Here is a 13,623-nt window from a genome sequence, read left to right on the forward strand (position 1 = left end):
TCCGATATGGAAGGAGTTCAGAGGTTACCAGACGACTGACTGTAATACCTTCAGTGGCTTCAATATTTAACGATGTGGTAAAATCCCATCAGTGCGCTCTTGCGCCGCACATAGCCCATGTAGAAAAATTACCATTGTTAAAGTCAGGAATTCTTATCACTCTTGTTTTTAATTACAACACTATGTTAACAAAGATCGAGAACTTGTTGTTTTCTGTCCGATCACCTGACAAGCGTATAGCCTGAGTTTTACCATATATTATTACGGCGTGTTTCAAAATTAAATGACATTCAAAGCTGTGTTGTTCTCTGCTCGTCTCTTTTTACACCTTTACTACAACTGTCCACAACACTGGAGGTTAGTTGGATCACTTGCCTGCCCAAGTTAAATGCGCCAGTAAAACTTAGTCTATGTGGGCGTAACGCGCAGCATAAGACGTATCCTCATTATCGTATCTGACTGTACTCGAGACAGCTTGGCTTCCGCTCCACGTGAAACGAAATCCAATGAGGTTCCAGCATACGTGGAGGAATACATAGTGTATTGCTTACATCAGGTTTATTGTTATGATGAACGGTGTATAGTTACTTTTGGCCGAGTATAGAAGCCAATACTGAACTCTAGGCAATGTTTGAGTCTTTATCTCTGCATGACTACGTCCAGCACAGACTTCACGTTCGTTGTCTGCTTGTAACCGTGAAGCGTGAGGAAGTGAAAGAAGTAAGAAGTAAGACTGAGACCAATGCGTACGCGTAGAGGAAACGAGAGGATGTAAAACGTATGGAATAAACATCTATCTGTTGTTGGCGAAAACAGAATCTCTACTGGGAACATATCGTACATAAACTGATGTACGCAACTGTGGTTCGAGTTGTGAACGACTCATTCAGACAAACACAGTTCTAAGAAACCCCGTATAGGGACAGGTCCTTCAGGAATACCGACAGTATACAAACGGTATAACACTGAAGTTTGTTCCAATCAGTGCTAAAGATATGACACCTTTTAATTCTGTTTCTGGTGAAGGTTTCAAAGAACTAGACCAAGAATTAATTAATCTAGATGCACATCATCGAGAAGTCTGTGTTTCAAATGCCATGCCCATCCTTCTACTGTAAGCCGACATGTGAAAGAACAGCCCTATGCAGTTCGAAACAGCATAATACTTTGGCTTACTGAGGAAGTACTTCATAAAACACGTTCCACGACAGATGGTATGTGGACAAACGCGTACGATAAGGTGTATAATTTGACGCTGACAAGCACATTACACAAATACTAATCAAATATACAAAAGACAATGACTGACTAGAACATTTCGCCAGATATGTTGCATTTTTTTTCTCCTCCGACCAGGGTGCCAATGAAATCAAAGCTTTGGAAAATCACAAAAGGCTTTCTTCTGCTGCTCTTTGTACAACAGCACTTACCTACGCTTCCGATGAAGGTTACTTCTCGTTAAATGATGCCGCGAATATCGCAGCGACAATAAACACTGCAGAATACGTTATACGGTACACGAAGGAAAGTGACTCCCTGCTCATCTTTGAAACAAGAGGTCAGCAGACGCCGGAACCGCTTGTGTACCCTATACTAATAGATTCCTTACACAGTCAGTATAACGAGGTTGCTGTTTTACTGAAGGAAAAGGATTTTTCTTACAAGTTACAGGGATACGACAATGAACTTGTAGGAAAAATTTAAATTTTCCCGAACCTTTTTAAAGAGGGCACAGATGAATTTGTAGGCAACAAAAGAACCTATAGTCCAGTTAGTTCTTCATTGATTTCATGAAAGTCAACACATCTGCATTGTCAAAGATAATGACTGTGAGGCGAGTTTAATTACAGCAATTGCAAGTAAGGTCCCGTTATGATACGAGGAAAGTATAGATTTTTAATTAAAAAGTTTATCTGATATATACTGGCAGTCCTGTATTTGTTAACAGGTTATACAGGGGATTAAAAACCGAGACCTGACTTTTCTACGTGAGAAGGTTGTAATCACGACCAAAAATAAAACTGCTAAGTCCGTTTGGCCTCCTTCCCGTGTCCCAATATTTACGGCACAAATGAAAAGCAGGAAAGTCCTATCAGTTTGCGACGAATGTGTGCAAGCTGTTCAGGCACAACACTCAACCATTAACGTAATCGTTTGTATAGTTAGTGCATACTGTCTTATAGCGAAACTGAAATATTATGATTCGTATAATACTTCATCAACGTAAAACGCATTTCTTCCGGGTACACTTTCGTGGTTTCCAGATTGCATCAGTTTTGTATTACTTCTCACTCTTTCGTTTATTAAAGAGGACCATGAAGTGCCGTGCCATCGCCAGCCAGAGGGAGAGATTTTTTCAAGGATTGGAAGAACAATACATCCTCCGCAGCAGCTGAATTACATTACTATATTTCACCCTGGTGATGATTGCATCTTAAAATGGTGGAGCAGACATGAAAAGGATCTACCAAGTGGGGCTGCAGTCGCAAGACGTATTGTATGTATCCCAGCAACAAGGGCACGTTGTGAACGGTGCTTTGGTAATACTGCAATAATGTTAACAAATCGCCGCACCAAAAAAGTCCAGAACCAGGTAGTGATCTACTGCTGATCAACAGTAGCTATAAAACTTTCTTTTCTTGTAAAAGAAGAGAAAATTGTGAAAAGTTACAGCTGTAAGAATACAACGTTCTTCGTATGTCATCTTCATAAACACAGTCGTCTCCTATATTTCAGGCATAGTGTTTGTTTAATGTGTACGTAGTTTCCTGTTAATAACAGGGAGAATAAGTCTCCTGTCTGGAAATGTGTCTTTATCTTCTGTGATTGCTCCGGTCTACAGCAATGGGTGACGTCGCAGGGCGCCACGCTTTTGCACCATTAGAGACTATAAAGTTGTAGGCGCCTTTTGAGGCAAATCTCAAGTTTGTCTCTAAATGGGAGGCAATTACGGGATTTCGAAAATGTGACGCGATAACTGTACTTTACAGTGTATATGCGCTTGAAGTATTGTAGAGACAACTGTCGTGATATATTGAAAGCAACATATCGTGGGAACATATCGAAGCGCCAAATGGACAGGCAAGTTTCAAGGTCACAGAACCAGTAAATTCTTGAAAACGACAACGGCCAGATCGACAGGAAAAGGATACAGATTGACGAATGAAAATAGCGCGTATCCTTTTCGGGAAAATAAACAGGGTATTGTAAGCTAACGTTTCCATGTGGTTGGAAACTAAAATTTACTGTTAATGTGTAATTTTTCTTTGGACCCACACTGCTGACACATAGCCTTGTGAAAACCTTACCAAAAGTGTAGGATTGCGCAGTGAGAGATGGATGTGGGACATTGCTGGTAAATTGACGGATACAAGCAAATGTATGAGGGATTCACCTGGAGAAGAAGTTGTGAACATGACTGTAATGAAGGTGAAACGGAAGCGAGCAGGCGTGTATCCAGGGGGAACGGGCAGCAGATGGACCGAGGGAGTTCTCTGCTCGTTTACACGAGAGATAATAGACTGAGGTGATAGCGGGTATGAAGACGACGAGGAAGCTTGCGTGTGAAAAACGACTGCGTACAGCTGACGGCTGTAATTGGTGGAAATGTGCAGAAGCAGCCTGAGCGCAGTATCAGATGTCAAATGACGCTGAAGATAATTAAAGGTAGGAGACCCACAGCAAATAGTTGGGTAGGAATCGATGAATGAAAGCCAATTTAAACATTGTGACCCTGTAATGGGACGGAGAAATGACTAGAAAGACAGCCAGTTCAGTGTCAGGTGATGGGGTTGCGATGAAAACTGTCGAGATGGCGGACTCGGGAGTAAAAATCAATGCCGCCAGCCACGCATGGCAGGTGTCTGGAGACACACGATAGCCCTCTGTGGGAGGGTGACAGGGTGAAAGTGGCGCTGACGAGTCGGAACAGGCTGAAAACCGTCGACTGCTCGGAGGGCACGAGGCAACTGTCCTAGCAGCCTTGCGTTGCTGAAAAATACTAGAATTTGGCAAAAAACGGAGTCAACGAATCACAGCCCTGCATTTAAACTGAGCATGTTCAGTTTACTACATACACTGAAGAGCCAAAGAAACTGGTACACCTGCCTAATATTGTGGTGGACCCCGGCGAGCACGCAGAAGTGTCGCAACACGACGTGGCATAAGGGGGAGGGAGAGAGATCTCTTCTGAACAGCACGTCACAAAGCATCCCAGAAGTACTCAATAATGTTCATGTCTAGGTAGTTTGGTGGCCAGCGGAAGTGTTTAAACTAAGAAGAGTGTTTCTGGAGCCACTCTGTAGCAATTCCGGACATTTGGGGTGTCGCATTGTCCTGCTGGAATTGCCCAAGCACAACGGACACGAGTGGATGCAGGTGGCCAGAGAGGATGCTTACGCACGTGTCACGGGTCAGAGTCGTGTCTAGACGTATCACGGGTCCCGTATCACTCGAGCTGCACACGCCCCACACCATTACAGAGCCTCCACCGGACTGAACAGTCCAGTGATGACAAGCAGTGTCCATGGATTCATGAGGTTGTCTCCATACCTGTACACGCCCATCCGTCGATACAGTTTGAAACGAGACTCGTCCAACCAGTCAACGTGTTTCCAGTCACCAACAGTCCAACGTCGGTGTCGACGGGCCCAGGCGAGGTGTAAAGCTCTGTGTCGCGCAGTCATCGAGGGTACACCCGAAAGCCCATATCGATGATGTTTCGTTGAATGGTTTGAATGCTGACATTTGTTGTTCGCCCAACATTGAAATCTGCAGCAATTTGCGGACGGGTTGCAGTTCCGTCACGCTGAACGATTCTCTTCAATCGTCGTTGGTCCCGTTCTTGCAGGATCTTTTTCCAACAGGAGCGATGTCGGAGATTTGAATTTTACCGCATTCCTGATATTCACGGTACACTCGTGAAATGGTCTTACGGGAAAATCCGCACTTCATCGCTACCTCGGAGATGCTGTGTCGCATCGCTCGTGCGCCGATTATAACGCCGTGTTCAGACTCGCTTAAATCTTGATAACGTGCCATTGCAGCAGTAGTAACTGACCTAACAAGTGCGCCAGACACCTCTTGTCTTATATTGGTGTTCCCGACCGCAGCGCCGTATTATGCCTGTTTAAGTCTTTCTGTATTTGAATACGCATGCCTATACCAGTTGGCGCCTCAGTGTATAATACTAAGGGGCTAGGCATGGTGTTCTGTGCCAGTTGCAGGTTGCCTACCTAACAACAAAACTTTGATTCTCAGTATTTCATATAATTTTAGGAGTCACCCACTCGCGGTCTAGAAACTGCTATTGTTTCCCCAGGATATGTGTCCTGAGGACTTCCGGGGCGGCGTTTGACAGTAGTAAAACAAGATGAGTTATAACTCAATTTATTGTTCAGTGTACAGGGTGTCACAAAAAGGTACGGCCGAACTTTCAGGAAACATTCCTCACACAAAACGAAAGAAAGTATGTTATGTGGACATGTGTCCGGAAACGCTTACTTTCCATGTTAGAACTCATTTTATTACATCTATTCAAATCACATTAATCATGGAATGGAAACACACAGAAACAGAACGTACCGGCGTGACTTCAAACACTTTGTTAAAGGAAATGTTCAAAATGTCCTCCGTTAGCGAGGATACATGCATCCACCCTCCGTCGCATGAAATCCCTGATGCGTTGATGCAGCCCTGCAGAATGGCGTATTGTATCGCAGCCGTCCACAATACGAGCACGAAGAGTCGCTACATTTGGTACCGGGGTTGCGTATACAAGAGCTTTCAAATGCCCCCATAACTGAAAGTCAAGAGGGTTGACGTCAGGAGAGCGTGGAGACCACGGAATTGGTCCGCCTCTGCCAATCCATCGGTCACCGAATCTGTTGTTGAGAAGCGTACGAACACTTCGACTGAAATGTGCAGGAGCTCCATCGTGCATGAACCACATGTTGTGTCGTACTTGTAAAGGCACATGTTCTAGCAGCACAGGTAGAGTATCCCGTATGAAATCATGATAACGTGCTCCATTGAGCGTAGGTGGAAGAACATGGGGCCCAATCAAGACATCACCAACAATGCCTGCCCAAACGTTCACAGAAAATCTGTGTTGGTGACGTGATTGCACAATAGCGTGCGGATTCTCGTCAGCCCACACATGTTGATTGTGAAAATTTACAATTTGATCACGTTGGAATGAAGCCTCATCCGTAAAGAGAACATTTGCACTGAAATGAGGATTGGCACATTGTTGGATGAACCATTCGCAGAAGTGTACCCGTGGAGGCCAACCAGCTGCTGATAGTGCCTGCACACGCTGTACACGGTACGGAAACAACTGGTTCTCCCGTAGCACTCTCCATACAGTGACGTGGTCAACGTTACCTTGTACAGCAGCAACTTCTCTGAAGCTGACATTAGGGTTATCGTCAACTGCACGAAGAATTGCCTCGTCCATTGCAGGTGTCCTCGTCATTCTAGGTCTTCCCCAGACGCGAGCCATAGGCTGGAATGGTCCGTGCTCCCTAAGACGCCGATCAATTGCTTCGAACGTCTTCCTGTCGGGACACCTTCGTTCTGAAAATCTGTTTCGATACAAACGTACCGCGCCACGGCTATTGCCCCGTGCTAATCCATACATCAAATGGGCACCTGCCAACTCCGAATTTGTAAACATTGCACTGACTGCAAAACCACGTTCGTGATGAACACTAACCTGTTGATGCTACGGACTGATGTGCTCGATGCTAGTACTGTAGAGCAATGAGTCGCATGTCAACACAAGCACCGAAGTCAACATTACCTTCCTTCAATTGGGCCAACTGGCGGTGAATCGAGGAAGTACAGTACATACTGACGAAACTAAAATGAGCTCTAACATGGAAATGAAGCGTTTCCGGACACATGTCCACATAACATATTTTCTTTCTTTGGGTGTGAGGAATGTTTGCTGAAAGTTTGGCCGTACCTTTTTGTAACAACCTGTATATCTCGCGGCTGTGGCCTCAGTGACGGGTGCTTAGACTGTAGCGGAACCTGCTGTCACCCGTGGCAGATTCTATGCTGCCCTGAGTTCGCTGAGTCAGTCGAAGCGTGGGCCGGCGACTCCAGGTGTGGCGGGTTGCCTGCACGCCGCTCCGTAGGCGCTTCCCGTGTGACAGTTCCACTGCGAAGGAGGAGTAACTGTGGTTCGCGTGTGTTTGACGTACACGCCGCCCTGACAGGGGTCTGTCACTGCGCTCGTTGTCCCATCAGATGGTCCTCGATGTCGGGTGCAGTGAAGTCTGATGTAGTGATGTAAACCGTTCCTGGGCCTCTGGCTAGGTAGGCCTTTTAGTCCATACAATGCAGCTCTCGTTCTGGAACAGTGTTAGTCGACCCGTCGACTGCCCTTCAGTGACAGATTCCGTCTTGGACTCTGGCGTCAGTTATTCGTCGTCATGGAACCGCTGTGATTACGCCAGGCAGTGAAATTACAACTGGCACAGTGTGACAGTAATGGATCGATCTTTACGTAAGACGTTACAACACAATCATCAGGAAATCGAGTGGAAATGACGTGTACACCGTCGATGCTACTGGTCGACTCCGTTTAAGGGGGGTAGGACGTCAAACGGGCCGACTTCGAGAAGGAGAGGCACCACAGGACGTTTTAATTTCCACTGTCTATACTTTTACAAATAAATTCATGAAAGTTTGTCAACATCACCAGGAAGGATTCAGGATTCACACTCATAGCAGTGGAAGTTCAAAAACATGAAAAAATAATATTTTTTAAATGTGAAATTTCATGATTTTTTTTCACTTACTGTTGGCTGCATTTGTTGCTCTAGGTACACTTCTCTTCATTAAGTAAGAGAGATTCTTCGATGAATTTTGCACAGCTTACAAATCATACTTACAGGTGTATGAAACTGTAGAATTTATTTAATCTACGAAAAAATGAATGGGCTGTTACGTTTTAAAATTCGTGTTTAGAGAAAGATCGAATTTTATAGTTAATTATCTCAATTTTTACCACAGTTTTTAACAGATTTGGGAAATTCTAGAGTTTCATATAACTGTAAGTATGGTTTGTATGCTGTGCAAAATTCATCGAAGAATCTCTCTTACTTATGAAGAAAAGTGTACCTACAGCAACAAATGTAGCCAATACCAAGTGAAAAAATGATGAAATTTCACATGTAAAAAAATTTGTTTTGTTATGTTTTTGAACTTCCTCTGCTATGAATGTGAATCCTGAATCCTTCCTGGTCATGCTGACAAAGTTTTATGAATTTAGTTGTAAAAGTATAGACAGTGTAAATTAAAATGTCCTGTGGTGCCTCACCTGCTCCAAGTCGGCCCGTTTCATGTGCTACCCCCCTTGAGCTAGTTCGTTGGAGTATTTATAATGAACTGAGGAGAAGTTTCGCTGTGAGACGTGATTCGTAATGGCCGAGTTGGTTCAGTTCATTACGAGTGATCAGCGGTTTATGGCTCTGCTACATCTGCTTAATGCATTTGTTTCAATTCTGTAAATTTTCCATCAAGTCCCTGACAGGCGTCGTTGCGTAGTGTCTGGGGAATCTCACCTAATGTCAAGAGGGCAACGAAGATAGATTGTTGTCCGCTTGTCTCACACTTCCCGCTGAACACACTCGCACTTCCACACAGAAATTTTTGTCTCCCATTTCTGCACTGTCTTCGTGTGCAACATAATGATTAACTGACTTTAAGAGTTTAAATGCTGTCATAATCTTTTCATTAAGAGGTATAATACTGCATTAAAAGTTTGACGCAATAAGAGAAGTATCGCAATTAGACATGGTGTATATGTGTTGAGGCAACATAATCACGGGACTCAAATTACCCACATTATATTTACCGAGTGTTCGAGGATGAAATTACTTAGCGATTTACGATAAACTTTAGACATACTTTCAAACCTTTGGTTATATTTTCTCACTGATATTCCCTACAGGATAACGAAGGAAAAAAGATTATCGCTTACTACATTTTCGTTGTTGACGCAGTAAAACTATTAGGTCAACCACGCCTTTTTAATTTATTACTTCTGTGTTACTATCTCTGTCCGCAGCTCGCGGTCTAGTGGCTAGCGCTGCTGCCTCTGGATCACGGGGTACAGGTTCGATTCCCGGCCGGGTTGCGAATTTTCTCTGCCCAGGGACTGGGTGTTTGTGTTGTACTGATCATTTCATTTTCATCATCATCATCATTCGTGACAATTGCTACATTGGACTGAGTTAAAAATTGGACTGTGTAAAAATTAGGACTTTGTACGGGCGCTGATGACTGCGTAGCTGAGCGCCCCACAAACCAAACATCATCATCATCTTTACTATCTGTATTTGCAACAAATTTTGCAGGCAGTATTCACGTATAGCATTAAATGTACCTGCCACATTAAATCATAATAAGACACATAGTTTAAGACATACGTCATAAACGTTGAGAAAACCAGCTTTTCTTAAAACAGACCGCTATTTCCCCAGACTATACTGATCCAGTTTTTGATAATAGAGCACTTAGCGGCTTCTAACGAACTTTAAAAATGTAATTTCATATGTTTTCTGGACATTTTCGTTAGCATATGGTGAATAATCCTGAACTAATAAAGCCACCATAATCAGGATTTCGCATCTTCCACACTCAAGGTTTTACATGCTTAACATCAAAAATTTAACACATAAACTAGTTTGTAAAGTAATCAGACTTTTGGCGATGTTTTATTCTTTAAATAACTGAAGTGGTGGATTGTGGGTAAAGAGTAATTCGTAAATTGAAGGCATGTAGGCATTGAAGGTGTGTCTTCCACCAAAACATCTCGGAAGATTAATTCCCTTTTCCACGGTAACAGTCAGTAAAAAATGACATTAAACTAGCATGGAGGGAAGTACCAGCCCCTGAATGTCTGGCACGTACAATTGTTATGTGAGCCAGTCTGGAGACGATGCCACTCAACAAAGACACTTGCTGCAGGGCGGACACAAGACTCTTCAGCGACAGCCATGGGCTGCTGGACAGGTTTGGGCACAGTGATGTGCAACACTGGTGAGGTGCTTTTTTTTTTTTCTTTATTGATTTTCAATTCCCGCCGAAGGGGCCGGGCTGGCAGCAGCTTACTACGCTGCTCTACAGCCTACAGACTTTTTTTAAAGAAAGGAAGAAGAAAGAAACAAGGTAAAACAGGCGATAAAATGGTGATTTAAAGTGTAAAATGGCGTAAAAATGCGGCAAGTTAAAACAAAAAGCAAAAGGGGTTGGCAATGTAGATAAAATACCCAGGAATCAGACAAGTAACATAGTAGACACACAATTAAAAAACACGGCGACAGTCTGGTTTCTGTTCGCAAGAGATAAAAGGCACACCCAGCGACAGTATGATGGCCGTTCGCAACAAGTCCCAAAAAACACAACACGGAACACTCACTGTAAAACACGCACTGTAGAACACTCACCGGAGAACACTGCACGAAAGTGGCAGTACAAAGATGACACTCCCGAGCCAAAGGCAGATGGGGGGGGGGACCTGCAGGAGGGGGAAAAACAAGGAGGGAGGAGAGGAAAAAAAAGAAACGAAAAGGGGGGGGACCAAGGAGGGAGAGGACTAATAAAGGGGGAGAAGGGCAGACGCGAGAGGGAATGAGAGGAGGGAAATGTAAAAGGATGCGGGGGAGAGAAGGGGGCAGAGAGAGGGGAGGTGGGGAAGAAAGAGGATGGAAGGGGGGGAGAGGAAGCCCGGGAAAAGGACAGAGGAAAGGAGGGGGAGTGAGGATCAGAGTTGATAGGAGGGATAAATGGAGGGAGAGAGGGCATCATCCGCCAGGAGGGGGCGTTGATGTAACATGTAGAGATGGAGGGTAGGGGGGACACAACGGTGAAGAGGTGGCAGGGGGCAGGGATCGGAGAGGAGAGGAGAGGAGCAACCAGGGGATGAGGGGGTTCAAGACGGCGGGAGGTATAGAGGATGCGGATATGTTAGAGGAATAGGAACAGATGGGGGAAAGGAATGAGATCATAGAGGATCCGTGTGGGGGACGGGAGGCGTATACGGAAGGCGAGGCGGAGTGCATGACGCTCAAGGATCTGGAGGGACTTATAGAATTTGGGGGGGGGGGGCAGATATCCAGGCAGGACTGGCATAACAGAGGATGGGACGGATTAAGGATTTGTAGGTGTGGAGGATGGTAGAGGGGTGCAACCCCCAAGTCCGGCCGGAGAGGAGTTTGAGAAGTCGGAGGCGGTTGTGGGCTTTGGATTGGATGGAGCGGAGATGAGAGATCCAGGTGAGGTAACGGTCAATGGTGAGGCCAAGGTAGGTGAGGGTGGGGGTGAGGCGGACAGGACGGGCGCAGACAGTAAGGGAGAAATCCAGGAGCCGGAAGGAGCGAGTGGTACGACCTACGATGATTGCCTGGGTCTTGGAAGGGTTGAGTTTCAGGAGCCACTGGTTACACCATGCAGCAAAAAGGTCAAGGTGATTCTGGAGAAGGCGGTGGGACCGTTGGAGGGTAGGAGCGAGGGCGAGGAATGCGGTGTCATCAGCATATTGCAAGAGGTGTACTGGAGGGGGGGGGTTGGGGCATATCTGCCGTGTACAGGAGGTAGAGGAGAGGGGAGAGGACAGAGCCCTGGGGCACACCTGCAGAGGGGTAGAAGGTGTAGGAAGTGGCATTATGGATGGTAACATAGGAGAGGCGGTGGGAGAGGAAGGAGGCCATCAGACGGATGTAGTTGATAGGAAGGGCGTAGGTTTGGAGTTTAAACAGGAGACCTGGATGCCAGACACGGTCGTAGGCCTTTTCGAGGTCAAGGGAGACATAAATGGCGGAGCGATGGGAGTTAAGCTGGAGGGAGAGGAGATGAGTGAGGCGGAGGAGTTGGTCATCAGCAGAGAAGGAAGGTCGAAAGCCACATTGGGTGTTTGGGAGGAGGTGGTGTTGGCGGAGGTGGTGATGGATGCGCCGGGAAAGGATGGATTCCAAGAGCTTGCTGAACACCGATGTGAGACAGGACGATAGGAAGAGGCATCAGATGGAGGCTTGTTGGGTTTGGAGAACATCAGGATACGGGAGGTTTTCCACAGGTCGGGATAGAAGCCAGTTGCAAGGATGACATTGTAGAGGGTGGCAAGGATTGAAAGGAACGAGGGAGGGCAGTGTTTGAGGTGTCGGTAGGTAACGCAGTCGTGGCCGGGAGCAGTGTTGCGTTTGGTGCGGAGTGTGAGGCTGATGTCCTGGGTAGTGATGGGAGTGTTAAGTTCAGATGGCGGTGTGTGGCCCAAGTACTGGTGAGGTGTTTGGATAGACTACTTTGCTCCATTTTGGTTGATCTTCTTCATCCAGCAACAATTCGTGGCCTAGCCATTGTGGTGTCAGTAATGAACATAACATGTGAGTACTGCTACCGAAATGTAATTCAATAATCCACTGTGTGGTATCGTCTAGAGATCGCGGCGGCACACCAAAGTCGGCAACGCATATCGACACCACGGACGTCAGTGTTGGCTCGCTGCAACCCACAACAGCGTATGGGAGGCGCCTGTGAAGACCACAGCTCCCATGTCAGCACAGCAGCGCCCTCGCACTGGAGGTCAATGTAGAGCCGAGCACAGAAGCGCTCTGTCTCATTTCGTGGCCTCGTCTGAAAGATCAACATCACAGTATAGGACCGAAAAGTTGTTAAAGCTTCTGGTGAACTTGTACTTTAGTACATGTTGAACATTGTACCTGAAGATAGCAGTTTCTTAATAAATGCATCAAGTGATGCTTTGTTAGTCAATGACCACTGTAAATTATCCAGTACTCCTGCAGCAAAGAACGGTGTCCAAGTTAAGTAACTCTTTTATTCATTGATATAATAAAATCACTCCGTCTTGAGGCCACAAGTGTCCCATCGGGACCATCCGACCGCCGTGTCATCCTCAGTTGTGGATGCATATAGGAGGGGTGTATGGTCAGCATACCGCTCTCCCGGTCGTTATGATGGTTTTCTGTGACCGGAGCCGCTACTAACCGATCGAGTAGCTCCTCAATTGGCATCACGAGTGCATCCAAAAAAATAGCGCATGGCGGCCGTATGGTCACCCATCCAAGTGTCGACCACGCCCGACAGCGCTTAACATCGGTGATCTCACGGGAACCGGTGTATCCGCTGCGGCAAGGCCGTTGCCCGTTGATATAATAAAGCAAACTAATATTTCATGAGCTATAGTTCCTATGTGACACCTGTACAAGCAGTCAAAGATCCCACAGTTACGGCCAGACGAAAGTAATTTCGTCTGGTCACACAACACTCTGTAGTTGCAGGTGAACATTGTAATAAAAATATGGGCTACTTCTGACTCGCCTTTTTTTAATCCCAGTTTGGGAAGCCGGTGGCCAGTTTGGATGTTTTTATTAGTTCCTGCTGATGTTACTGCACACACTGTATGCAGAGTGCTGAGTGTATCAGATCGGCTGCAAGCGACAGGGTGAACGTGCACGTGGGGGCCCGGCGTACTCGAGCAGTACGAAGAGAATCTCAGTCCACTGAACTCTACAGGACGCGTACTCTGCATGAGTAAGCAGAATACAATAGCAGCTTTTAAAACCTGACGCCACCGGAAATTTATACCATGTC

At 45.8% G+C, this 13,623-nt stretch overlaps 1 protein-coding gene across 1 annotated transcript in view; it reads left to right on the plus strand.

Moving 5' to 3' along the window:
* Nucleotides 1-13,623, plus strand: part of LOC126209797 (ATP-binding cassette sub-family C member 4-like) — a 124,300-nt gene that overhangs the window by 71,986 nt on the left and 38,691 nt on the right. The gene's annotated exons all lie outside the window — the stretch shown is intronic.

Source organism: Schistocerca nitens, chromosome 10 (genome assembly GCF_023898315.1).
Source record: "Schistocerca nitens isolate TAMUIC-IGC-003100 chromosome 10, iqSchNite1.1, whole genome shotgun sequence".
In the NCBI taxonomy this organism is placed as follows: Eukaryota; Metazoa; Arthropoda; class Insecta; order Orthoptera; family Acrididae; genus Schistocerca; species Schistocerca nitens.